Source organism: Camelus ferus, chromosome 6 (assembly GCF_009834535.1).
Source record: "Camelus ferus isolate YT-003-E chromosome 6, BCGSAC_Cfer_1.0, whole genome shotgun sequence".
Taxonomy (NCBI): Eukaryota; Metazoa; Chordata; class Mammalia; order Artiodactyla; family Camelidae; genus Camelus; species Camelus ferus.
Window position 1 is genome coordinate 73,675,775 of NC_045701.1, and position 27,383 is coordinate 73,703,157.

The 27,383-nt window shown below is 40.0% G+C and overlaps 1 protein-coding gene across 1 annotated transcript in view; it reads left to right on the plus strand.

Moving 5' to 3' along the window:
* The window catches only part of NRXN3 (neurexin 3), a 1,622,198-nt gene that overhangs the window by 1,005,534 nt on the left and 589,281 nt on the right, over nt 1-27,383 (plus strand). The window lies entirely within an intron of this gene.

The following is a 27,383-nucleotide window of genomic DNA, read 5'->3' on the forward strand; positions in this document are numbered from 1 at the left end:
TATATATATATATATATATATATATATATATATATATATATATATATATATATATATATAAAATTTCCTTAAAGCCTTGTCCAAAAATTGCTTTATATTAGAGGCTTACCAAATAAGTCCTCTGCCGAAAGGATAAATGTGTGTGACAACCATATCTTTATCCTCAGTGAATGCTTGTGCATCATCATAACCATGACATCCACTCCGCCCTGACCTTTCAGCAATAAAGAAATGAAAAATGGAAGCCTTCATTAACCTTTTGTTGGAAACTTGGGTATAAAATTCAGAGTGGTGTTGCATGTTTTTTGATGTTAAAAACATTTAATGAATTGAGTGTGAGTGTTACCTGTGGTAGATTTGAAGAGAGTATCTGATGGAATAGAGGGGAGCGCATACTGTCAGCAAACAGTTAGCAAACAGAAAGGGTCAGCTGTGTATTTGCATGGAGAGAAATTAGGGAAAATGTCAGAAGGATTAAGACTTTTTTTTTTTTTTAACTATAGTCTTCTTGCCTGTTTCCCTAATTCTTGACACGGTTGTGTAATTTTATGCAATATGATTCTCAATTAGGAAACTTGAAAGAAGACAAAAAAATGAAAAGAGTGTGTCTTCTAAATATATCCTTCGTTCTTCAGGCAGCAATTTAATTTCTGTAAAAAGGAAGAACAAAGCCTTACCAGTGTTCTGGAACGAGACTCGCCGGGTCCGTCCATGGGGCTCTTTTTAGAGACGGACCGGCAGGGCAGATGCGGGGTTGCATAATGCAGTCCTCCTCATTCCCACAGAGGAATCGCAGCTGCTCTGAGGCTTCAGAGAAGCAGCAGTAACTTGATTTCTGTGTTGCTTGTGTCCAGAAATTCCAGTGGCTTTATCATTTCCCCCCATTTTCAAATTATCTTTTTGAGGGAGATGAAAAGGAGTCATCTCATCATCTCCATTTTGGAGATGATTAAACTGAGTTTCCATGAGGTTTGTTGTCTTGCCTCAGGTTCTCCATTAGCAGAAATGAGAACGAGATCTTGCTTTTCCTCTTTCTCAGAATCATCCTCTATTCTGGCTTCTCTTTGACTGCCAATAAAATAGCAAATAGTTTTTGTATGTGAGAAATTGGTTTATTTCACTGGCATTTACTGAATCCCTGACTTGCACTACTGACCAAGGTTAGAAATGGCCTGAAAAAGTTTCCTTCAGAATGCCTGGTGGGTATTTTCTGCCGCTCAGGCTAAAACACCACTGCTAATTTTCACTTCATCTTGCATTTGTGTATGTAATTGAGGCACAATAGAAATGAATGTGGGAGGTACATGTTATAGAAAGAGACACATCTTGGGGAAAATGTTTCAGCTCTGGGAGAGTTTAGAACAGATTTATCCCAGATCATGGTTATCCGGAGATTTATTTATTTATATGTGGCATGATGTATGTGTAGCCCTATGAAGATCAAACCACCTGGGAAAAAGAGACGTGAGTTTTGGTCTCGCTTCCAATACTTATTGACTTCGGCAAAGTCACAAAACCCCTCCTTCCCATGGTTTCTTCATATTTATATATATGTGAGAATATGAGAATAATTATTACTTGGATAAATCCTATTGATTTCCCCCAGGGAGACTTGGAAGATAAAATAAAGGCATAGGTATTAAGGAAGGTGGCACATTATAAATGAAAAGTAGTATTATGATCTCTGTCCTCTAGGGACTTGCTAAAACAATTCCCTAAGGTAACTTTCAAGCTGACTTTGATGTGAATGTCCAGATCTCTGAATTATTGGAGTAACATGGAGGTACTAAGAAAGATTTTTAGCAAGCCACAGTATTCCCCCTCCTCCTATGAAAAAGAAACGCTTTTTTTTTTAAATACCAAAAAGACAATTGGCAATTCTGCATTTAAATTAAGTCAAATAATTGGCTGGTAAATTCAAGGAGCAAAGATCTAAATAAACATCATTTATCATTTATATATCATCACTAGCTATCATTTGCAGAGTTACTTCAATGGTACAGGTGACCTACATAAATTATTTCATTTAATTTCTATGAGGTAGGATGAGGAAACAGGTTCAGAAAAGTCAGGTCAATTCCCCAAGATCACACAGCTCATTGTTGACTGAGCCTTGATATGAAATCTGAGCTGTATTCAAAGTTAGAGCTAATTCCTCTCTGCAATACTATCCTGCCTCTCTGTGATTGTCCAGCCCGACCGTTTCTTCTACTGCTTCTTCTCCCTCTCCTCCTCCTCCTTCTCCGCTCTTTTCCATTAGTATCTCATTGTCTTTGCCTTTTTTTCCCTCCAAGTGTACATTCACCGACTCCTGTCTAGAGCCGAATTTGTAGCCACAAGGCAGGATAGATGTCTTTGTTTCCAAGCCAATGGGCTGAGTTTCCAGAGGCGTTAATTCTAGGGATTAGTGCTATCCCATATAAAATCACTGAAGGATGGTGTCTGAGGTTATTTCATTGGCCTTTGTGATAGGCCCTGAAGTGTAATTTATTCCACAGTCCCTGGACACACATGTTCATACTGTCTGGAACAGGCTGTGCTTGCCTTTCCCAGAAACCTTCACCCAAACAGGACCAGACGTAGATCAAGGTCTGCCAGCCCACACCCACCACAGAGGTCTGTCCTCTGCAGACCATGTTGCTGCTAAGCTAGAAATAATCCGTGGTGTCTCACATCTCCCCCCCCCCCTTTTTTTTCATTCTCTTTAATGACCAACTCTATCAGCACTCAAAATGAATAAGTGATAGGGTTTGTTCTTCTTCCAGACTCTTCAGCTTCCCATGGTAATTTGCACGTTCGAGGGGGAAATCCATTAGGAGAAGCTAAATGGATTAAAAGATAATAGAATTTGGAGAACAGGACTCAGTGAATCACAAATAAATGTATTACTTTCACAGTTGTTGCAGTAGCTCAGTCCAGGCTTAGTCCTTTCACCACAGGGCCAAGGTGCTTGGAGCATCACGGAGTGCTTGATAAGAGCAGATGAAAGGAGAAAATGATCTCCATAGATAGAAAGTTTAGATTTAATAGTCATCCCTCCATATTTGCAGGGGATTGGTTCTAGGACCCCAGCGAATACTCAAATCCACAGATGCTCAAGTCTCTTATATCAGATGGTGTAGTATTTGCATATGACCTATGCACTGTCCTCCTGTGTACTTTAAATCAACTCTAGATTACTTATAATAACCAATTCAATGTAAATGCTATGTAAATAGTTGCTAGCATTTGGCAAATTGAAGTTTTGCTTTTTAGGACTTTCTGGAATTTAAAAAAAAATTTTTCAATTCCTAGTTGTTTGAATCTGTGGATGCGGAACCCACAGATATGGAGGGCTGATAGTACTAAGTTCGCCAGGGAGTGCCAGTGCTTCACTGATAATATTAGAAAATAAATTTATTTCCAGCCTTATCGAGGTATAATTGGCAAAATTCTAAGATATTACAGTATACAATGTGATGATTTGATAAAGGAATTCTTAAGGGCATAAAGGCAAAAATTAACACTGTAAAACATAAAACAACTAAAACAGCAATAGAGTCTTGCTCCCCAAGCTTAGTCACTAATACCATTGAGAAATGCCAGGAATTGGGATGTAGAAAAGATCTCAGAGATCCCAGGAGCCATCCAGGGACCACAGAAGAATTCTGGTGCTGGAAAACGTTGGCAAGGCTCTATTCTCATCACTACTCCTTAATCTGCATTTACTCCTTAGAGCCCATGTAGGGACCACGTGGGTGGAAAATATTCTCCCAAACCAGCAAGAAGTAAGTCTCTTTTGTTCTGTATGTCACGAATTCCGCATGCTGTCTGGTTGGAGAGGAAGGTCTGACCCTGAAGTTCTCACGCATTTGCTACTGTTTCAATAGGTAGATCTTCAGTGAGGTCCCAGCTTGTCTCCATCTGTTATTTCTGGAGTATTTTGGCCTTCATCTGGAGGAAGGTGACAGGAAAGCATTCTGTTCCTGCAGAAAATTTGCTTGTCATCAGAGTAACTGTGTACTGTCGAAACAGCCACTGCCTACATACATCGCTCTGCCTCTTGAAAGCTAGCATTTTGGTGTGAATCAGTTATGAAAAGTGAGGAACACCACCCCTGCACAAACACATGCGCGCGCGCGCACACACACACACACACACACACACACTCCACCTGAGAACCGGAGACATAACACAAATGTCTAGAATTGTGGACGCGCATGCAGAGCACTTCAAATGATATTAAAATTCAGCCACTTGTGAAGAGTGAGTCATAGCAGAAATTTAGGGTTGTGTAAACTGGTTCTAATCAAATAACTCAGGTTTCTGTGGTGCTTTACAGCTTTACAGTAGTGATTTCATATTTATTTTCTCCTGTCCTTCTACAGAGACCTTGTAAGATATTTACTCATTACCCATTTCTTACACAAAGAAAACCAGGCTGAGTGGTTTTCCCAGGGTATTATAGCCTAGGAAATGACAGAACTATTAAATTCACATTCTAAATTATATTTTTCTCTTGTTTTCTTTATTTTGAGATAAATAGTTTTCCTCTGATACCGGGGTATAAGCCAGGATAAGAAATACCTGAAGTCCCTCAAAAGATTATTTCAAAAAGGGACCATGAAAATTTTTTCCTTTAGAGGTTCACTTTGGCATTTTATTGCACTTGGAGAAGGCCAGTCTGTCTCCATGGTACCCCTTGTGCCAGGAAAACTTCCCCAGGATCACTGTGTAGAAAGCAGTGAGGTAGCATTTCTCAAAAGCAAAGTGCGTTGCTAAGCAGTTAACCATCTAGAAAATATTAATAAGTAATTATTTTAATGATATTCTTTTAAATTAAAAAATGTCTGAATAAAACATAGGAATAGGAATAAAGCTTGGACCTACTGCATTGTTTTCTAAGTGTTACATGCTGGAATGTACCAGGGTCATTGAAAATAAGGTGCTGTGAAGTAGAGTGATTCTTGAAAGATTGAGTATGGCAGACATGTGAGACTTTGTAAGCTAAATCATAAGGCCATTGCCTAATTGGGATATATAGGACCAAGACCCTATCAAAGAGTTGTAAATTATCAAAGTGTTGTGCAGAAAATGAATGACTGAATATATTCTTAAAATCACTAGGAAGTTAAGGAGGCAGAAGGTAATGATAACATTAGAACTTTTCTGAAACATTGGGGCAAAAGCAGTTTTAGATACAGGATCACGATCTGAAAACAGAACTGATATTCCAAAAGAGCAACTCAAAGTCAAAACACTACGTATTTTTTTCCCTTTGGAAAATAGTATACAGAAGTCAGTGAGAAGGAGCAAAGCCATTGTGCTGCCCCCAGAACAGAAGAAATAAGACAAGCCATCCAGGGAATGAATTTCCATGGGAGAGGGCAAGGGATCGTGAGGGATGACTTAGTGGAAAATGTGCAGGTAAAGACCCGTTCTCCTCAAAGTTCTTTCTAACCCTACAATCCCATATTTCTTTCTCACTCTCGGGGATGATGGCTTTGCCAGTGCTGCCTGCACTGTGCCTTTGAAATGAGAAATGACAATTAAAATGAGAACATTCAAGTATTTTAAGATAACTGTCCAATAGCCTTTGCTTGTGGATCTCGTTTGAGTGGTGAATGTGTGCCCACTGATCTCCATGCATGGGGCCATCTAATGACTTTCATCTGGCCATTTTGGAAAGAGTTACAGCGGGAGTCCTCTGTAGAGTGTCCTCTAATGAGGGGAGAACAGTTGTAGCCACTAGGGACATTCTTGATGTTGGATCACTCCCACTGTAACTATCTTGCCGCAGAACAGCAAGAGTTCCCTTGGTCCGCAAGTCAACCAAGATCTGGGTATCTAGGCCTAACTGCATGCATCCTGTCATTTGACATGACTTATGTATTCTGTTGTAAGAAAAGGAATGGAGTCCTGATAAATAATATATCCGTATTCCAGGCATCGGTTTTATAGATTTCACTTGAATCAATTAAATTTGTAAGTAAAATTATATTCTCATGTCATGTTGACTATAAAAAATAAGGTGACAGTATTATACCTGTTCTGTAACCTCACATCAAATGAATATCTAGAAAATCTCTCATGCGACCAGTGGGTCATTTAAGTTTCTTGTTAGCTATATGCATTCTACCTCTATTTCAGAATGTAGCGAATATCATGTTATTTTTAAGACTTCTAAACTGATGATTAAATTTCAAATAATTTCCATGCCAAATGTCCTAAAATTTTTTGATGAAAATCTGATTAGCTTTGAAAATCAAAATTTTTTTAAAAAAATCAACATTACCATGATTTCAAGTCCTAATCTGCATTTAAGTCCACCTTTAAAATTAAATACTGTCAGGATTGTACACTCAGAGGCTTTCTTGGAAAAATAGCTTATACAAATGCCATGTGCAGATACTTATAATTGGCAATATAAACACAGGAAGTGATGTGGAAAAATAACTTCTTTTGTTCATATTTGTAAGCTTTATTTGTTTCCATCTTTAAATAGACAGTAAAACTGTTTATCATTCAAACCAAATCCATTTGTTCCATTGTCTATTAGTTTCTATCTCCTCACACTTGGATTGGAGGCAGGGGAAACAGGCCTTGAAAACGCCACGGGAAAATAATTCTTGCGCAGACTCTGTCTAACAGAATTAAGAAATTAATGAGAGATGCTTGGTTTGGACATATGGTGCTTACGTGAACTGGAAAACTTTGATTTGAGCTGGTTCAAGTTTTAATACACCATCCATACACACATATATTTGGACAGATATATGAGATTTGAGAGATTTGGAAAACTTGGTCCTTTCCTTGCCTTTTGTGAGCAAGTGGTGATCTATGCTGTTTGCCTCTGTGCCCAGCTAGAATGTCTTCTAACAAAGTGAGAACGCTTGTAGCCACTAGGGACATTCTTGATGTTGGATCACTCCCACTGTAACTTCTGAGGATAAGTGGATAGTAATTCTCTTTAGCCGTAAGGGTGCCATAGTGCAGCTGTTCCTATCACATCTGTGCGTGTGTGCTTCTCTGTGTGTGTGTTTCTGAGTGTATGTGTGTACGAAGTTAAATGATCTTTAGTATGGGTTGGTCGCCAAAACCATAGTGTGAGCACAAGTCTTCTATGTAAAGAAAACTGCACCAGAAGAAGGAGCCACATCTATAGAAGATACACAGAAATACAAGAAAAGTCGACGTCTGACCCTTTCTCTCCTTTCACTCTACCTCGGACAGCTAGTTTCACTAAATAAAACCATGTTATTATCACTACCATTTCTAGAGGTCCTTAACTTGTCCCCAGTGTTTAGCATTTCTGCAGGTGTGTTCTCACATGTCCTGAATGAAAATGCAAACACAGAAACAGAAACACACACACAGATTGATACATTTCATATAATAAGTATATATATATTCTATTTTATGCACATACTTAAAATATAAACATCTTAAGCTAAGAGAAACATTAAGTAATGGAAGAAAACTAGCAAATTGTGCAAGATACAGCAAATTTACCTTTTATCAAAGGTAAAACTTTTTAACTTTACTGATGCCTTCCACAGAGCTCAGTTTTCCTCAGCATGGCGTGCTGAGCGATACATGACGTGGCAGGAGAGCTCACCCCAGGGTTGGAATTCTACGACCACTGCAAGCCTAGGAAGAGTCAAACTCTCTGTATTGATCTGGAACTAGATTATACCTACTTTTCCCATGAGCCTTTGCTTTTGTATCCTCCTCTTCTGCCAACAACCGTCCCCTGGTTCTCATCTCGCCCACCTTCCTCAGTGTCACTGACAAATGAGTTTATTTGTGGACCACTTTTAGTACTGTGTCTGACGCCTTGTGAACACTCAATAAATGTAAGCTACTATCCTTATTACACTTTGATCCTTTCCACATCCTCTTGATGTTTTTAGGGCAAATAATTTAATCCCCATTTTATTAAAAGGAAACTGAGACTAGTGGAGGTTAGGAGGTTACCTGACTTGTCTCCACTCTCAGGATTAGTGATTAGAACTCCAGTATTTTAGGCCCGTTCTTATTCTTCTACACCGAACTTTTAAGTGAGTCTTTTTTTTTAAAAATACTTCCAAGAAAATGATTTTAAACACATGGCTTGTCTTAAAGGCCATGCATTCATTTAATAATTTTGAATGTGTCTTACCTGAAGTGACAGCCAAAGTGTAGTTCTAGTAACCTCTATGGGTGGTCTCAAACTGCTGTACGTATTCAGTACGTCCCATTAAGCATAATTTTATGAAAGTTTCATAAACAGTTCCATCTCCCTTAACTGGATTTTCAGCCAGCATCAGCGTCTGTTGAGAACACCCGTAACACTGTATGAGTAAGTCCATAGAGAGGACTCGGTGAGTACACATGGAGACGCAAAGAAATTCTTCCTGGGATTTCGGGGAATGCCCCTGGGAAGGGGTGTCACTTGAATTCAGTATTAAATGATGGATGAATTCGTCCAGTGGAGAAGAGCAGACCGAAGGGCATACATAGGGTGGCTCCTTCAGACGGAGGGGGCCAAATGTGTTAAGGAGCGAGAAACAATGAATGATCCCATATAGTCAAACCATATTGATGGCATCATGGCTATCGTCCTCGGCTACAGAGTTTGAAGATGATTTGGTAGCATCTGAGCTGCAGTAGAGGTTTTTAGAAAGAAGAGTTCCATGACCAGGTTTGTGATTTAAAAAGATGACACTGGCAGCAGTGTGACAGAAGAATCGCCAGGATTCAAACTGCAGTCATATGATCGCACGATTTCAGGAGTGAAGTGATGAGGACTGAGACGAAGGAAGTGGCCGTGGAGGCAAAGGAAAGGGAACACGTGTCAGAAAAATGTTGTAGATAAATGCAGCAGGGCTTGGCACTGGATGAAATATACAGAATAAATGAAATGGAGACGATGGAAAACTGGCTGAGATAGGTGAGTGGATAGTTGTTGCCATAACCAGGATAGAGAGGGAGATAAGCTCCTTTTTTTGATACAGATTAGGTTTAATTGTAAGAATGCCATTTATTCACTTACCGTGTTTGTCACAGTAATACATCTTGTATTTTCTTATAAAAGTAATTATGATAGTCTTTTACCCTGAATTTTAGTAGTTTACCTTACTAGATGGTAAGCTGCTTGAGGGCAAAGCCAGCCAAGTATAGATGTCAGTCATTTTTTAAATACCCGGCTCCTTAGTGCCTGGCACGGAGTAGCCAACACGTATTTGATGAATTGGATTGAAGCTAAATGTACTTATGGCAAGAGGAAAAATGCTTTGAGAGTTTCCTTGCCTCTTATCCAGTTCTTTGGTTTATCTCAGCCTTTTCGTTGTGGTTCCCGTGAGATTTTTCCAGTGCTGCAAACACTTCTGGTTGACAAGAAGAAAAAGAGAATGAGTGAGAAGGAGGAGGGGGCATTTCAGCATCTAGATAGAAGTCCACAGGTTTGCCTCTCGTAAGTTTCACCTTTGATGGGGAACTGTCCCAGGTTTCATCCACTAGGCTAAGGTCCGGACGTGGCACCTTCTTAAATCAAGCTTGAAGGAAAATTGATTGAAAACATCATTATGGGAAAACAATTCATTCTTTTCCCCTGACAGACGGGAGACTTTTGTCTATATTGTAGAATAAATGTTAGCCGGCTGATTGCTTTAAGATCTGAAGTCTAGAGGAATTATGGTGACTTTGCTCCCCTTTTACAGAGAGACTTCTTTCAACTTTAGAGACATTTGATACAGAGGCTTTCATTACCTTTCAGAGACTTGTATTTTTTCTCCCTGTGTGATTATTTGTATTAACTAGGCATAGGCATCGGAAAACTCATGCAGATACTTCTGTACACAGTTGCGTATTTCTCTTGAAGTGTGTATTCCTCCAGACAGGGGGTAAGCAGATGTTTTCCATTTTTCTACTCAGGCCTTAAATATCATAGTGTTTGTGTGTGTGTGTTTTCTTTGTGGAAAGAAAATGAATCTGAACTCATAAAGGTAGAGTGGAAGGAAAAAAGGTAGAATCATGACTACTTAATACTTCTGGTGATGAAAAACTCTTCCTCATCCTTTAGAAGGAGACTGAAGGATGCCTACGTTGTCAGAACCCATCCTTTCAGTTGACAAAAGTTGGATTCACTTTCTCTTGCAGAAATTGCAAACTAGCATCTCTGGGGATTGAGGGGGCTGGGCAAAGTCTAGCCCTGAAACTGTGTTTGGTCCACATTAAATGACATTGGGCGGGCACGCCCTTTCCATTTCAACACAGGCCCCGTCACCCCTATCCTGTAATGCCTGGCCTAGTTCGCGCAGTTGTCAACTTCCCAGCTCCCAGAAGAGGTGAGTCTGACCGTCTTGCTAAAGTTTTTTTAGTGTAACTCTGCGCTTTGATGGAAGTTGGTTTCCTCCATAGCAATGGAGTCAGACTCGGCTCCTGAGAGAGGAATAAACAAGTAACAAATATTCTTAAGCTAAGGCCCTCCTGGACTGACTCCCCAAGTCACCTTGGAAGTTTCATGGGTCTTCTCAAAAATAAGATGTCTGTCAATGTGTTTTCTACCTCCCATGCCTCTCTGAACATCACCCCTGCCGTCCAGGTAGCTCTTGCTCTGCAAGACGACATGGTGTGAATGTATTTGCCTGAGTCCTGGCCAGTAAAGTGTTGTTAAGGTACAAAGCCAGTGATGCTTTTTTCCGAAATGGTCTCCTTTTGAGCAGCGTTGGAAGCATAGCATTTTCTTGATTCTTTTAGATCTAATGTTTTCACTTTTCTCCTGAGCTTTTTCTTCTTCCCTCTCTCTTTCTTTCCATTCTCCTTCTTTTTTTACTTCTCTCCTCTCTTCGTCCCTTCCCTCCTTCTCTCCCTCCCTCCTTCTGTCCCTCTTTTTCCTCTCTCTCTCTCTTTCTTCCTTTCTTTAGAAAATCTTTGCAAGAGTTAATGGGCTTCGGATCTCAAAATTAGGTTATTCTGTCATAAAGCCTGGAGAATTGATGTTTGAATTCTCCTTGGCTTGAGTCAATCCTTTATCCTTTTTAGGTAAATGAATTAGATCTCATGCAATTTCCTGTGTGGGAGACTCTTTTTAGATGAATCATTTAAATTGAGAGCCCTGTCTGCTCATCAAGGGGCATGGTTTTAGAGTTCTCCTGAGTGTTTTGTGCACACTTAGTACAGTCCAATGACTGTACATCAGGTACATCAGGCCACCCTGTGCCTGAATCCATAACAAATCTTTATTCATATGTGGTTATTTGGGTAAAGGGTATAACTGCAGTTTTGCATCTTCAAAATCTCTGTTCAGAATTTCCCTTGGGCCATTTAAAAATAACCTCTCTTTGTTCCTTTTTATCTTGAAACTTTTAATGCATAGACCTCAGGCCTAACTTCAGCCTCAGAGACCAGAATTCATTTCCCATCCCATTCAGCTGTCCGACCCCTTGTCCACTGTTGATACTCAGGACGGATGAAATAGTAATGGTGCTGTTTTTCACCCCTGAAGTGACAGCGTGTTATGAATGCCGTGATTCCTGCATAGTATTGTGAGGTTTTAATGGGCCATTGGAAGCCTACAGGGACACATTTACATGCTAAATTGTTTTCATAACCAGCATCAAATGATTCTAGAAAAAGCCAGGCAGATCTTCCTCACAAGGAAGATCTAGTGTCTTCACCTTTGCAATCGTTCTAGGGGGCTTGTTAAATCTGCTCAGAATTCTCTTTGTAAAGAGCAACTCCCAATTAAGCGTTAATGAGTGTCATTCCATTTTGTAGTCCCAAACTTTCTCTTGAAATCACGTGGCAGGGGGGCTGAGGGGAGGCCAGCCAAGGTTTATTTATGCCTACGTGGTGCTGGGAATCTCAACAGACTAGTGAGATCTTTCCCAAATGTTAACAGACTAGGAACCAGAGACGCAGATCAGCTACTTACCTGGCACAAGTTCACACAACTAATGGACAACAGAGGCACAGTTTCAATCCAGCTCTTTACAAAAAAACAAACAAAAAAAATGGTGTTCTTTCTACAACAAGCTGCTTCTTTTATCCCATGTAAACCTTGCAACTCCCACGTGGGGCAGGACTGCCAGGTACAACTAACGGGTTGTCCTCGCGTGTAGGGGTCTCACGTTTCTAGAATGCCTCACTATTTTGATAGGATTTTCATCCGTGTTACCAATTCAGATCTCAGCAGCACTCTGTGGCGTATTCCCATTTTACAGAGAAGTCCTTTTGGACTGAAGAGAATTGGGAATTTATCAGCTCTTTTCTGGGAATAGTTCCTTGCCACTGTGTGTGTGTCTCTGTGTGTGAGAGAGAGACAGACAGAAAGAGAGAGAATCCAATCAAATCAATCAAACAACAAATATTCAATTTCCCGTATGTGTCTATCATTAAGCTAGGCACTATGAGTGATTCAGACTAACGACTTACAGCATTTGACATTTATTGAGCTTTTATTATAGTAATTACCTTATGTACGTTGCTTTGCTTAGTCCTCATAGCCTTGTAGTGGACATACTGACTATCCCAATTTTTGCTGATGTAGAAATTGTGACTCAAAGAAATCAAGCAGCTCGACTGTGGTCTCACAGTTAATAAGTAGTAGAGTCAAGATTGAAACCCAGGCTGTCCAATTCTAGAGCTTGTGTTCTTAAACACTACAGAACATCACGTAATCACACAGCACGGGCCTCCCTTGTGGTGCTAGCATGTAGGTGGCAAGACAGCAGCAACACGGGAGGAAAGATTGACCTGGTTCTTAGAGAATGATCTGGACGTCGATCTAAGTAGAGGAGAAAGAGAGGGTGTTCTAGTCACGGAGGACACAAAATGACAAATCCAGAGATGCTGGAATGGCACGGGAATTCAGTTTTATTTTATTTTCGTCCTACATTGAGTTATGATACCTGATGTGGTAATATGAGAAGGAACGGACTTCACTTTCCTAGAGTATGGAGTTGGCAACAGTAGACATTGGGAAGCGTGACAGCCACGGGGTCTGAAAGGCTTCAAGGCTCCTGGAGGAGGAGTGTGCATTGCAAACCCCACGCAGACAGCAGAGCCTTCAGCCCAGGCAGACTGAGGCCGCAGTACTAACCCCGAGAGGAGAGACAAATCCACAACAGCGAAGCAGGGGCCATCTCCCTGGGCAAAGCCTCAGGAACGAAGAGCCTGTCCGAAGCCAGAGAGCCCATCCGGATGCCAGGAGGGACCGCAGAAGAAGGACATTCACAGGAGGAAGAGAGGCGCCCAGCCCTTAGCAATCAATTCTGGCGGGTGTTTTCTTCCCACACGCTTCGCTGAGCGCTGCTGTAAGTCAGACACCAGTGAGCACCAGCAGCTGCCGAGACCGAGGGGAGCAGAGACAACTGAGCAATTAACCTTTGGTGATGGGTGTGAAACTCTAATTAAGAGCAGAGTCTTTTCCATTATATGGGAGGGGGAGCTGCAGAAGAACGTGTGAGGGGGCTGAGGGAGTGAAAGTTAGCAGAGGGCCAGTGTGTTAGCAAGCCAGGTGTGAAATTCGTCCGACGACAGGTGTAGGAGGGTGGGAGCAGAAAAGGGGAGCGTCGTCTGATCTTCCTGTTCTTCGGTTGCCTTTTCTTCTCCATCCCAGTAACCGGGCACTGACTATTGTGCTCAGAAGCCAGCAGCTCCAGGGAGACCTGAAGTGAGATGCTTGTGCTCTTCCCTGTGGTAACTCCCTTCTCATGTGTTGAGTATCCCTGGTAATTTCTATGTAAATTTGCTCAGAGTAGCAATTAAACAGCTTTTCTGTTGACAGATGTGGAACATCTTAGTAGTCGACTGACTGTGCTCCATCACTCGCAAGGGTTTGGAAGCAGGGTTGTGAAGGTTGTAGAGACGGGCACTGGGAAGTGGGAGATCTTGGGAAAGCCTATTTCCGCAGCACCCTATTTAATTTTGCCCAGTTTTAGACAGGAGGAAATAAGCTTCTATACCTTGTGAACCTGGTTCCTTGTTCTGAATCTTCCCTCCTGTATCACCTGGCTAATAAATGCCTTTCAAACAGAAGCAAGAGGGAAGATCCCTCCAAAGTTGCCCAGGAGACTTTAGAAGCAAAGGCATGCGTTGTTCTATGTCAAATGTTTCTCACTGTACCTCTTCAGGAGACGGGCAGCAATGACATTTTTTTTTTGATGTGACCGGGGATGGGCATGGGGAGGGCACTTGTGTTCTCCAGATGTCGCCTTTGCTTTACTCTGTCAAGTGCAGAAGTTACTACCTTAAAGGTAAAACATGAGAATCCTAAGATCCTTCTTTTTCAGCCCCACATCCTGCTCAGCATTTTCCCTGACCTTGCTGCATTAGCAGATGAAAACCTCACGTACGTATTTCATGATAATGTACTACAGTTTCACAGGTGTGTCTGTATCACCTCATGTGATTCTCACAAAAACCTTAGGAGATCAGTAACCTAAGAACTGGCGGAACACTGTAGAAGGGGACAAGCTGGGGCTCAGAGAGGTCAGGGTACTTCCAAAGTCCCAAAGCTCAAGTGCAGTCTGCACTCACCTGCAGTCTGGTATCACCTTTCCATAGCTCTCTGCCGGTGCCAATATCTTGGATAGGGGAGAAAAAGAATCTTTTAAAAAGTCTTAGCACCATGGCTAGCAGAAAAGAAAGAAAAGGTAGGACTGAGAAAGCACCAGCTTTCTTAGGATACTTTTTTATTTTGGAGAAGACAACAGAGCAGATTATAGGTGATTATTTCTGGAAGCCCTTTTCCATAAGAAACCAGGTGCCCCAAAATGATACATTATTATTATGTTTTTTAGCACAGTTGTTCTCATGAGACAAAGACATACAGGCCCAGTGTGGATCATTCTAAATCTCGCCCTTGCATTTGGTTGAAATGACTGTGGAGTGTCCACGTCACAAGCTGTGGGTTCTTGTCTGCTCGTGAGGACTCCTGATGGTAACTCCTTAATTTTATTCCTGGGCCCTGTCGCCCGGGAGTGGAGATCTGTCCTGATAATAATCAAGGTCAGGTCCAATTCTTGAAATGGAAAGAAGGATGAAAATTGTATATTTTTCCCGCTAGTGCTTGCCTATCGCTTTCTCCATGCCCACCCTCTTCCCCCGCCACCTCTGTCAGCAGTAGTAAGGTGTGCTGTGTTGGAAAGGGGCAGGCCTGGAAGGCTGACGGAAACACTTGGTGCTTCTCGTGAGTCTCTTCTCACTGGGTGAATGGGAGTGGGAGAAGACGTGACTGTGGCCCCCAACTAATTCCTGGACCTGTTCCCAAACTGGGGGACTTGCCGAGAAAGCAGCAAGAGCGCCTTGTGGTCTAACCAAAGCCACCCCTTCACACTTCCAGTGTTAGTCCAGTTGTCCACCTTCCATGGGGGGGTTGCCCTCTGAGCTGGCTACCCAGGAGCCACCACCCCCCCACATAAGCCAAAAATAAAGACTGCTGTTTCTCTGCAGATACCATTAGCCCAATTAGAGCAAAAAAAATTGCAGAAAAATTACAGCCTCATTAAATACAAGCAGGGTAAACTCCAGTAAGGCCAACTAAATCAATTATACAATTAAAAACATTACTCAAATATCAAAATAAATTGAAACCACCAGTCATGTACATGAAGGCAGAAACCATGTGGTGGCTACCGCTTGAGCCAGTAAATCAAAGGTCCAGATTCCAGTTCAGTGACACAGGTGACAAGTGGTGCTTCATGCTGATACCAGATAAAATGAAACTAGTTTTTGAAGGGTTGCTTGACTCCGCGAAAAGTAAAAATGTTCTTCTAAAAGTCCTTTGCTTTGAAATATGGTCAGGCTTTGAAAGAATTCTAAGTCTTTGGTATTAATTGACAGGAGATACGTATTTATTAAAATAAGTGTCATGTAGTGGTGAACAGAGCCTGGCTGATTGATGTCAGTATTTGATTTATCCTCAACTGATGGTGCCAGACTATTAAGCCTACATTACTGTACCAGGGATACCATTTTGCCTCTGGTGGGTGAGAGAAATCTCCAGGTCAGGCTTTGTAAAGCCTGTCACTTTTCATAATTTTCTATAGTAATGTTCTTAGGGGTAAGTTTCGGGACAGAGGCGAGTCTAGAGCTCCAGTTCCATGATCCACACAGGCCTTGGACTTGATGATATTCTGGAAGGAAGGCGCACTGTTTAAGGAGCTGAGACAAAAGAAACCAGCTAAACTCGTGGCCGACTCAAATTAGCAGCTCAAAATCGCAGGACCTCGTGGGAGCCAGTCTTTGAGAGATGAGAGTCTCACCAATTTGTGAGGTCCTTCAGGGTAGATCCAGCCACCATAAATCTGTTAACAACTCCTTGGTGACTGAGAAAACTGGCCCAGAGCACACAGACTCAACCTGAGTCCCTCCACTAGGTTGTCAATGGATTTATGCCACATCACTTTTCTAATCTGCGACTTTTGGAAGCCAGTGTACTTTACTTTCTTTTCAAAACTGTCATTTTGTTTCCATGCTATAAAAGTAACATGTTCTCATTGTATTTTTGAAAGTGAGAAATAAAGTTAAAAAAAAAAAAAAAGTAATGACTCCCATCCTCCCAAAACAACTGTGCTAATAATTAGGCTTCTTGCATCCCTCATTTTTTTTCCCTCTAGCCACTTTTATTTTTCTGTATTGTGTATTTGGGTCTGTTTTCATCTATGAGCCACTTGCTGTTTTGAACAGGGATTTTTCTACAGACACCGTGCTCTTCCTTTTTTCCTTCTTTCACTAGACAGTCATTCACTGTGCTCAGCACTGAGAGGGCAGAAATAGAGTATTTCTAAACTTTATTTGTAGTCAGCTGGTTGGAGACCAGTAGCAGCTATCCTGGATTAACATCCTCTTCTTATTTGTACTTGAAAATCCTTTCTCTGAACCTCACACTCTTTATTTGGTAACCAACAGAAATACAGTGAGCTTTATTGGTGTGTTTATTTTCAATCAGCTTAGCGTTTCTAGCTCCTGCACACCCTTAAATACCAGTGCACATGCAATTTTTTTGTGTATGTGGGAAAGAGGCAACGATGGGAAGTTTTGCATAAGAAGTGCACTGTTAGTGTGATAAGTGGGGGAGGGGTAGAAGACCCTGAAATGAGACCCATGGGCTTACGTTTTACTTTTTTTTTTTTTTTTAATTTTATCTTTGGGAGGAGGTACTTAGATTGACTGATTTGTTTATTTTTAAAGAAGGTACTGGAGATTGAACCTAGGACCTTGTGCATGCTAAGCATGTGCTCTACCACTTGAGCTATACTCTCCCCCAACATTTTATTCTTGACCACTCCTAAGTCATTTCCCAACGTCCTGTGCATCCCAGACCTAAAAATCTAGGGTTCACAAAGCCATGAGATTGAGGAAGCCTGCTGATTACCACTGTGATATGAAACCTTTCCTGATTGTGAGAAGATGGGGAGGAGGTGGAAAATAAGTTCCCAGGGCACAGTTTGATTTGCCAGAAAAACTTAGCTTCTTACTAACTGGGTATCTTGATCACATGCAGCCTAACAGCTGGCTCATTGCACCCTGACCTTAGCTTTTCTTTCTAAAGCCATTTAAATACCACTATTTTCAAAACATATCTCCGTTTTCATAAAATGATTTTTGAAACCCAAGCTAGATTTTCTTCCTCTGTTTGAAAAAAGGAATTTGACAAATTTAAAAATACGATTATGAACGCACCTAAGGAAGAGAGATCCCTGTCTCTTGGGAACTTTCAGCTGAAGTACTTCAGTCACTTTTACTGAAATATCATCATGAGGAAAATCTAAAACCCAGTGAGCTCACCACTGATTCTTGGGCTGCAACGATATTTTAGAGGAACATACACCTGAAAAAATCTCTAACGTTTTGTCTTGGTAGATTTCTTCATTACTTGTCCTTCTTAAGGCTGTCATGAGAAACTGCTCATGGGTGATTTGTCGGAGATTTTCCCTTCACTCCGTTCTTCTCAGTGCATCATTTAGTTTATCTTGCATTTGAAATGCAGAGGCCCAAGGCTGGTGGAAACCCTGAAGAGAAGAAGATGGAAGACCAAATCACTGTGAAGCTGAAAATCCAGATTTGGAAGGAGTAGCAGCCTCACCGTTGAAGTCTGAATGACACTGCTTGCGTTGCCTGGGGCTCTCCGAGTGGAACTGTGGTCAGGCAGGGTTGGCCACGGTGCACAGAGCATGGAGTTGACCAATACGCCGTCAAGTCTTTCCCACTTCACTCCTCTAGCGTTTAGTACTCACCTATGCCTCTTACCTCTTGTGATTATTCTGCATTTTCTTACATGCCTATAAACCAGGGTGGTTTTGAGACAGGGTAATGCATAACTCAGTCCACTTAATTTGGGATGGGAATGGTTCCCAGTGGTACACAAGCACAACCTATGTAAACGTACCTGGTAGCCTTGTTGTCAGTGCCTGACTGGAATTAGGGGGCAGGGACTACGGAATAGAAGACGTTTTCAGTAAGTATTCAACTTACTAAGTCAGGAGACCAGTCCCGAATCCACTGACTACCAGGAGGAGGAAATTGGTTTCCCAGGAGTGAAACCTGCCCTACAAAACACATGCTATTCGACAGCATGGGTTTTTTTTTAAACATTTGAAATTATGTAATGTTTTCTGGTGGATCATGTGCTCTCAGGTTTTGCCTCAGTTCCCATCACTCTGGGTTTTTTGTGGCACCTTATTCACATGTTTACGATATCTGCCAGGCCGCTGTAGGAGTTTTGATATGTGACTTGGCCTTTCTGGACCTCATTTAACCTCTCTAAACTGCAGTTCTCTCATCTGTAAAATTGCCATCCTACCTGCCCTGCCTACCTCGTGAGACCTTCCAATGATCTAAAGAGGTAATGTAGGCAAAAGGACTGTAGAGATTACAAAGCACAATATAATGGAATTTATCATCACTGAATTAATAATGTTACAGTTATTATTTTGATGGTATTGAAATGTGGTCAAATCCAAGTAAATGTAAATCTTCTTGACTTTCATCTCACAAAAGTGAAACTTCATCTTGCAACTGATTGGCAGACCAGACTGAAACCTGCAGAATGTTAAATTTCTGGACACGTTTTCACTCTCTTTATATTCCTCTGTGGATTTCTTGTGACTATACAAAGAGATGGAGAGGCCACCTCGCAGGTTACCTTTCATTCAGGAGGTTGTGGCATCATACCCATTGTCAAGTTCTGGATGTTGCCCTCCCCATCACAGAAAATTAGTGTCACGTGGAGAAACCCTTCTTCACTCTTGACCCCTGCTTCCTCTGTGGTGAGCATCCACCTACAACTGGAGAATAGGAATCTGAAACCACGTGTGTTAGGATGGAAGAACCCATCTCAAGGACCAAAGCTTAAGATATATTTAGCTCTTGAACATTATGAATCTGTCTTGCATTCCTTGATAAAATATTAAGCAAAATGATAGACACAATATAGACTATGCAAAACCCTGTAGGATTGGCATGATTTGAGTACTCATTCAAAGGTGAGCCATGAAGAAGGGCCATGCCGTATTTGCTATACCTGTGTCATCTGAGTACCACCTTCACCATTTTTGTCATATCCACTTGTCACCTGTGCTTTCATTTATGTCTTTAAGTTGATTCATTTTACTTAAAAATAAATACATTTATTTTAAAAGCTAAATGTATAACCATAAGGTAAATGGAAAGTCAGTATCACTTCTCATAAATAAAAGATAATGGTAAATATAAAGGCAATAGAAAAAATATTATTATACGTTAGCTACATATTGTCACCTGCCAAAACCAAGACCTATTCTCTCCTTATAAGAAAGAAAGGAAAGAATGAAAGGAAACTGATAAGACTTAAGCTCTTAACGACCTTTAAGCACTAATTTTCTCTATGAAGAGATAAGGATCAAGAGAAAATTTAGAAGTTAATAATTTTGCATATGCTTTAGTATTTGGTACATTTATTATGACTTTAAGTCATTTAACACATCAAACATAGTCATCAGAGGCATTGGGGTATTCAGCTATTCAGATGAGATATGGAGATTTTATCATTATTTGTAGATGTTTTCAATAATGTCATGTAAACTGCTGGGAAGTTATATCTTTACAGTTTTATTTTAAAAAAACTCTTCTTTGGCTCATTTCTTAACTAAAGGAATAAGGGACTTTTTTTCTTTAAGCTAGCGTCTTCACTATGAATAATAAAACAACTACCCCAACAAGAAACAACTAAATGATTGTTTATTCAGACACCAGTGGAAGTGCTTTGCATGGATATTCTAAGTCAATTCTCATAACAGTTCTATAAAGTAAATGCTTTTGAAGTACCCATTTTACAGATGTGGAAAATAAGGCTATGTAGAATTTATTAGTTTGCTATGATGACATAGCTAGTAAATCAGACAATCTGATTCTGGAGCCTACAATCTTAACTCTATCTGAAATAATCTTATTGCTAAGAAAAAAAAAAAAAAGACTAAGTATAGTAAGAGGCCATAGTTCATTTTTTTTTTTGAAAGTATGTTATTGCCTACCTCAGTGAAATTAACATCGACATTCTGAAATTGCTGTACCTTTGAAAGATCAAATTTTACAACTTGGATTTAGGTTCAGGAAGTAAAGTAAATAAATTAATACATATCCAACAACAACAAAAATCTTTTACTGATTATTTTTTTCTTTCTTTTTGTTTTCTTTTTTCAAATGAATGTTCAACCAACCAACTTCCTTCCTTCCTTCCTTCCTTCCTTCCTTCCTTCCTTCCTTCCTTCCTTCCTTCCTTCCCCCTAGTGCATTACTTTACTTAAATTCCTTAGTAGGATGCTGTTTTATTAACAAGACTGTGAAGACAAACTTGAGAGTAAAGTTCTTAGGGAAGCTATAGACCAAGGAAAAGTAAAAATTCCAGAAGTCTACAGAACCCAGGCGAAGAGGACTGTGTCTAAAATTGCCAGTAAAGACTTCCACCAGCATTTCACTCCATGCCCTTTTATCATTACCCCCTTCCTATTTCCCCTTTCTTTCTGCGGGGTTTCTCAGCCTCAGTACTGTTAACACTGTGGGCCAGATGCTTCTTCACTGGCAGTTGTTGTCTTGTGCTTCGTGGGATGCATAGCAGTACTCCTGGGCTTTCCCCACGAGATGCCAGTAGTATCCCCCCAAGTTGTGATGATCAAAAATATTATCAGACTTGACAAAATTGTTCCTGGTGAAGAACCACAGCTAGGGGTTACCTGGGTTCGTGCAGCTTTGCTGCTCATTTTGCTGTTAATTGGTATCTGCTATTGTTGCTGGAAATCAGAAAAGAAATGGACAACACTGTGAGTGCTTTTTTATTAATCTAAGGTTTCCAGAATTCTAGGGGCTTTTTTTTTTTTTCCAGCATAAGCTGTGTTTTTGTGTTTGCATAATTAGAGATAGCAGCAGATCCTCATTTTGTCATGTACTGGCTCTGGTGACATGAGCCAGCAGACATCATACAGATTCCCCTCTAGCTTGTGATAGTTGCCCTATCACTACTTAGGGAAACACTCCTGAAGCCTTTTGGAGTCCCCAGACATCATTTCATGGATAAAAGACTCAATATTCACCACAATACCATTTCAGATTCTTACCTGTTAGACCAGTAAAAGAACTTGGGGGTACTTCATTGGGAAGGATAATGGAACAGAGGAAAGTGAAAATACAAAGCAGGACTTGGAACAAAAGACTTGAGAAAGATTTTAGAGGAGATAGGTGTTTGTGATGGAACCTAGCGAGCACCACTTGTTACCTGTTGCACTTGGAAATTGCCTATTTGCATAATATTTTTCTGAGCTGCTGCTATACTAAGGCTAAGCTGAGAATGAGGTGACAATTTAGTAAAGATCCACTCTTAGAAGCAAGTCCTTTTTTTGTAATCATGCTTTTGGGTGCATTGAAAAGATAATAATTTTTTTTTCATCATGTCCTCCTATTTTCAGCTCCTACTCTGCTCTCACTCAGATGCATGATTGGTTTTTTTCCATCCTTTATGCCTAGAGACCTTCTAGATTTATCCTCTCTTAGAACTATTTCTTTCTACTTCCCTACAATGAAAACCAGTGTTCAAAGAAAAATGTTCAAGTCATTTAGGAAAGTCTCTGATAAGGTAGCTTGTGCCTTTCTAAAACACGAAAGTTATTACTAATTGATACTTTGATATATTTGCTTTAAAGTACTGCTCCTCCATATTTAATAGTGAGACTGATGAATTAGTTAAAATGGGATAAATGTAGGGGAGAAGTTATTTTGAGAACCTCACAAATATCTGTTGTTATGATGAATGAAGCTGATCAAGGTTTTTTACTGCTGCAACCCAAACAAAAAAATTATTTACTTCAACACATGAATTAATGTTGTTATTAATGAAATTTACTTGTTTCACCCAACTACTTCATAAGCACCCTTCTTTACTGCTATCTCTTGTTTCTATGTCTTAGATGTGTGGATTTATCATTCATCAGTGCCAAGGTTTGAGGATAGCAGTATAATTAAATAGTTATTTTCATCTACATATATGTCCTATGCTATGTTCTAAAATTCACAGTGGGGAGTGGAAAAGGAGGACACAGGTTGACTCCAGTGAAGAACCACCTATGAGTTATTTTAAGTGGATTGGAGAGTTTAAGTCTGCAGAAACTTTCAAATGTCATCTACTAGAGACTTCAAAATAAAATCCTTTGAAAAGAGATGGATTGTAGGATACAATGCTACCAGAAATCATAAGTGTTACCAACTCAGACCCTTTAGAACCTATTGAGACTCAGTGGAGTGAAATGACTTGATGTAAATTCCCACAGCTTGTCAAAAGAATTTGAGGCAACCTCTTCCTTTCTTGGGTCCCAGCATTACCCAGAGCTTCTCCTTGTCAGCCTTAACCTCTGCTGCAATAACACTCCTTTGAAGGTGCTTACAAAATGGCTTCATTTCAAACAATGAAACATAGTTCAGGGGCTTCCTAAAATGCAACAGTTAAGTTGAAGCTGGAATTTTTAAGCCTGGAACTTTGAAATAATCATATGCAAAAGGAAATAGAAACTCTTTACATGCATTCTTAAGCTGTGAGTGAGATTTTTATTGCCATTATGATTTTAGCCCTTTCCCTGACCTGGATCTCCCCCTCCCCAGCTCTTTTAATGAGTCAGTTCTATGTAGGGCCAGTATAATTCAGCACATTGGACAGCATAATTCATCACACTGGAGGTGCTCCACCGATTTTGTTGCTTTTTTTTACGTGCATCTTCACACGTGGTTTCTGATTGTGCTTACAAGGCACATTGAACTACACACACTCTCTCAACTCCAGAATCTGTCACCTTAAAGCAGAGCCAATTCCTTTCCTCCTTTGCTCAATGGATGATGGGGTTGATGGCTGTTCTTTGCACATATTCATGTTGAGTAGGTGCTGTATAACATCACTCGTTCTTTTTTTAATGTGACTCACGACAAAATTACCCCAGCTTTCAGTAATCACAAGGAAAAAAAAAACCACTTGCCATCTGCAATTTACTGCTTTTAACCTGAAAAAAATAGGATCTAAAATGATACTCAGATACTTAAGAGGCTTCACGTGTTACAGGCCGAAGCTGACAGATGGCACATGGTGGTAGGCTGGTGCAACACAAGAAGGAAAGGCAGAGCTGAGTAGACAGTTGTGTGGAAAAGCTTGGGAAAGGGTTGTGACCATTTTTTTAACCAGAGAAAATTAATTACTTCCTTTATTCTCCAAATGGCCCGTTTATAGATGTTCTCAGTAACACTTTGCAGTTGATCTTTGGGGAGGGAACCTGTAAGTAATGATGCAGGAGGCCTTCACTTAGATCTGTTGGTTAGGGAACTATCTTAACCCTTAGTTTTAAGCCATTCAATTTGGAATGATGTAAGATTCTTTTCTTTCTTCTTTGTATAACACATTTACTTGGATTTCTGTAACTGGAGATTAACTTTCCTCTTTTAAATAACATCACAACTTTCCTTGGGGATGAGGGAGCAAAGAGCATTTCTTTGTGGAACATTTCTTAAAACTTTGTTTTTTGTGGACATATTATTATTCAGCTGTGATGATATGTAACATGGTGGACTTTCAGGAAATATTTATGAAATATTGACACTGGGAAGAATTTATATATCCTTCTTAATCCCAGATTCCAGAAACTTCTACATTTTAGAATTTCAGAGAATTTGGCCCTGTCAACTTTATGCTGAATATAAGAGACATTTGACATCCAGTTGCTTCTGTCAGCGTTTTCCAACATAGATTACAAGGCAGAAATATCCTGATGGGCATATCTTTGACACATAGTGATTATTTGAATTGATTTTAACAACATCCCATTTAGAAAGACTGAAAGGACAAATGTAGCTGGATGTGTGTGGTAAAGTATGTACAGTGTGTGTTTTGAAATATCTTTTAAATCACAAGAATGTGGGTGATACCATTCACTTACTGCTGAAAACCTCTCAGTTGAACAAAGACAAGTATTTGCTTTGTTCCCTGATACACTCCATGCGTAATTTAAAATGGCAGAGCTAAGCCTCGGGTCTGTAGACTTTTGCTTTGGGGGGCAGGAGCTGTCCGTGGTCCTGAATGGCTTAAGCTTTGGTAAGGATAGACACAGAATGCCAAGGAAAGTGGCTGGAATCCCTTGACCTGCATTGACTTTAGTAATAAAGGCCCTGGAATAATGGAGTCCCAGGGAATTTAGCAAAGTAAGAGTAGAGATGGGTGGTTAGGAGTAGCCCAGACCATAGTTCAAAGCCCAGCAACATCTAAGCTGCAGATTCAGCTATAAAATTTGAGCCCCATGGTTTATCCCAAGGCAGCAGTTTTCAAAGATGGTTTTAAATAGTCTTAACAAATGCAACTACCTTACCTGAGGTGATGAGCTTGCCTCGCTTTTAAGGCAAGTGGCATTGAGCCTGCTTATTATTATTTGAATTACCAAGTCTAAAGACCAAGCCAGGTGCTGAGGTACTGAGGTACTGAAGGTGTGGCCTCTTTCCGGTTCTCTTCTCTCCCCTTCTGTCCTTTTCCTTCCTCACCTTGCCTCCCTTTTCTTTTCCTCTCTTCTCCCTTCCCTTTCTTTTCTCTCTCACTTCCACCTCTCCCTTTATTTTCCACTTTCTTTTCTCTTTTCTTCTCTTTCCTTCTTTGTCTCTCTACCTGTCTCTCTATGTCTCCCTTCAAGTTAACTCTGAGCCAACATTCAAATTTGATAATTCAGGGATATGGGTCTTTATGGGTTTCATCTTTCAGAGGACATTTCAAACAGGTCCTCATCAGTGATGGAACTTATAGTTACTTTGACACTTGTTTTCAAAAATTAACTTCTTGGGACTTTATAAGGCAACCATTTGAGCAATTCTATCTACCTCCACAGAGGCTTATCTGATAGGTTTTCAGCTACCTCTCAATGATCATCCTCACTCCTCTCTTACTGTTTCCCTGTTCCATGAAGCAGGTCCTGTGCTCCTCCCCAAGTGTAGATGAATAGTGATTTGCAGGGAACTCTTTGGGATCATAAGGAAAATAATTTCTTTTATGAGCATGGAAAACCTGGCATCTTTTGGTTTCAAGTAGGTTACTTCCTTCTTTCTCAAGGTAGATAAACTTGAGTTCATGGGAGCCACAGTCTAATGAAGTCATTGATCACAGTGTTTTCCATCTCAAGGGAAATGCAAATCGCTAACTTTCTGACCTGGCGCCAACATAAGAAATGCAGTGATGACCTGCCACATCTGAATTCCTTCTTACCCTTGGTGCACTCTGTTCACCCCCATTTTATATGATCTCTACCTCATTTTCCCACGTTATTTAATTTAGTAAGCACACATCCCCTGGTATGAGCTGTGTAAATATTGTAACTGAATTACTGTCTGTTTACTTAACTCATTACAGAAAACCATGATAAGCTTTTTAATTACAAAATTAGTTCTACCAAATCAATTTCTTTCATTTAATGAACTGAAGAAAATGGCACAACAAGGATAAAATCATGCCCCTCTCCTATTCTTTTTAAGATAGACGCTTTGTCTAAAAATGATTGTTACAATAGAAAGTAATAATGGCAACAGCAACAGCAATGCTGTTATCCTGGTCCAGGACTGTGTGGTTCCTTTAAACTGTTAAGCCATGCTAGACCCATTTATCCAGCACTACATAAAATACTCTTCTTGAACCTACACATTGTTCTCAGCCTTGTCCTGAACAACTTACTCTGACTCATCTAGCTCTTTACATACCAATTTGTTTCTGATTTTTCTGGTTACTAATCTTATGGCTAAGTTTTCTGTATAATACCTTCCATCTTTATTTAGATTTGTCTCTCATATTTTTAAGATAACACCTCTTAACTGTAATTTTTATGGCTGCTAAAGTTATGCAGCTTTGGATCCCTTAGTGTAGACATGCATCTCTGATAAAGCAAGACCAAGCTCAAGAATGCTCTACCTAGTTTGTAACTAACAAGCTGAGACATCTTGGACTCTCAAGCAGGAACTGTATAAATCTTAACAATAAAATAAGTGGTTTATATATGCTCTTTTTTTCCCTCCATTTTCATTGTAAAGGTAAATATTTAATCAGTTTGGTTTATAAGTCTTGTTAAATCATTTTAATTTTACTTTATTTAACATAATTGCTTTGGGAAAAGTTTGGGAATATGGCCAACTGTGAAATCGTAATTTCCATGGAGAACTTCTGGAATATTTTATTTAAATGTTTCTGCAATGCTGCACCCATGGTTAAATCTGGAGAGGAATATTTGAGGAAAAGAAGCTGTCCCTTATGGAAATGAGAAAGAATACCTATATGGGAAATTCTTCTCATTCTTTATCCTTTATTCATGCCTATTTCTCACAAATGAGATTATTTATACTGTCTCTAATTAGACTTATTTCAAACTCTCAAGCTAAAAGAAATTAATGAGTCATTGCTCAGTAAAACACACAGTATGTAATCATGAGAGTTCTAAGACTGTTGCAACATTAGACCAACAGTGTCCTTACGGAAATCTTTATGCTTTCTTTCTCTGGTTAAGGCCAGATGCTTATGAAAACAGACTTAACATTTTTTGCCTATGGCTAGAAAATCAAGAGAAAAAATTGAAAGCTATGTATTATTTATGTTGCAGCACATAATTTGAGAACTATAGATCCAGGAGACCAGACATTTTCTTCCCCCACTAATGTATTGGAACAGAATTCTCTTAATGTGTTTACAGATGCTTGCTATCAATTACATAATTTCTTTCTTTGTACATTCCTCCTTTTTGGCCAAACTCTTGGTGATTGAGTCGAAAATGGTTATTGTCTAGTAAGATGTGGTTTATGAAGAATAACATATTTCTTTGGATTTCTCAGTTAGGAGGTCAGCATGCGTTTGCCCAGCCCCTCATCTGATGGCCACAGACTGTTGGCTC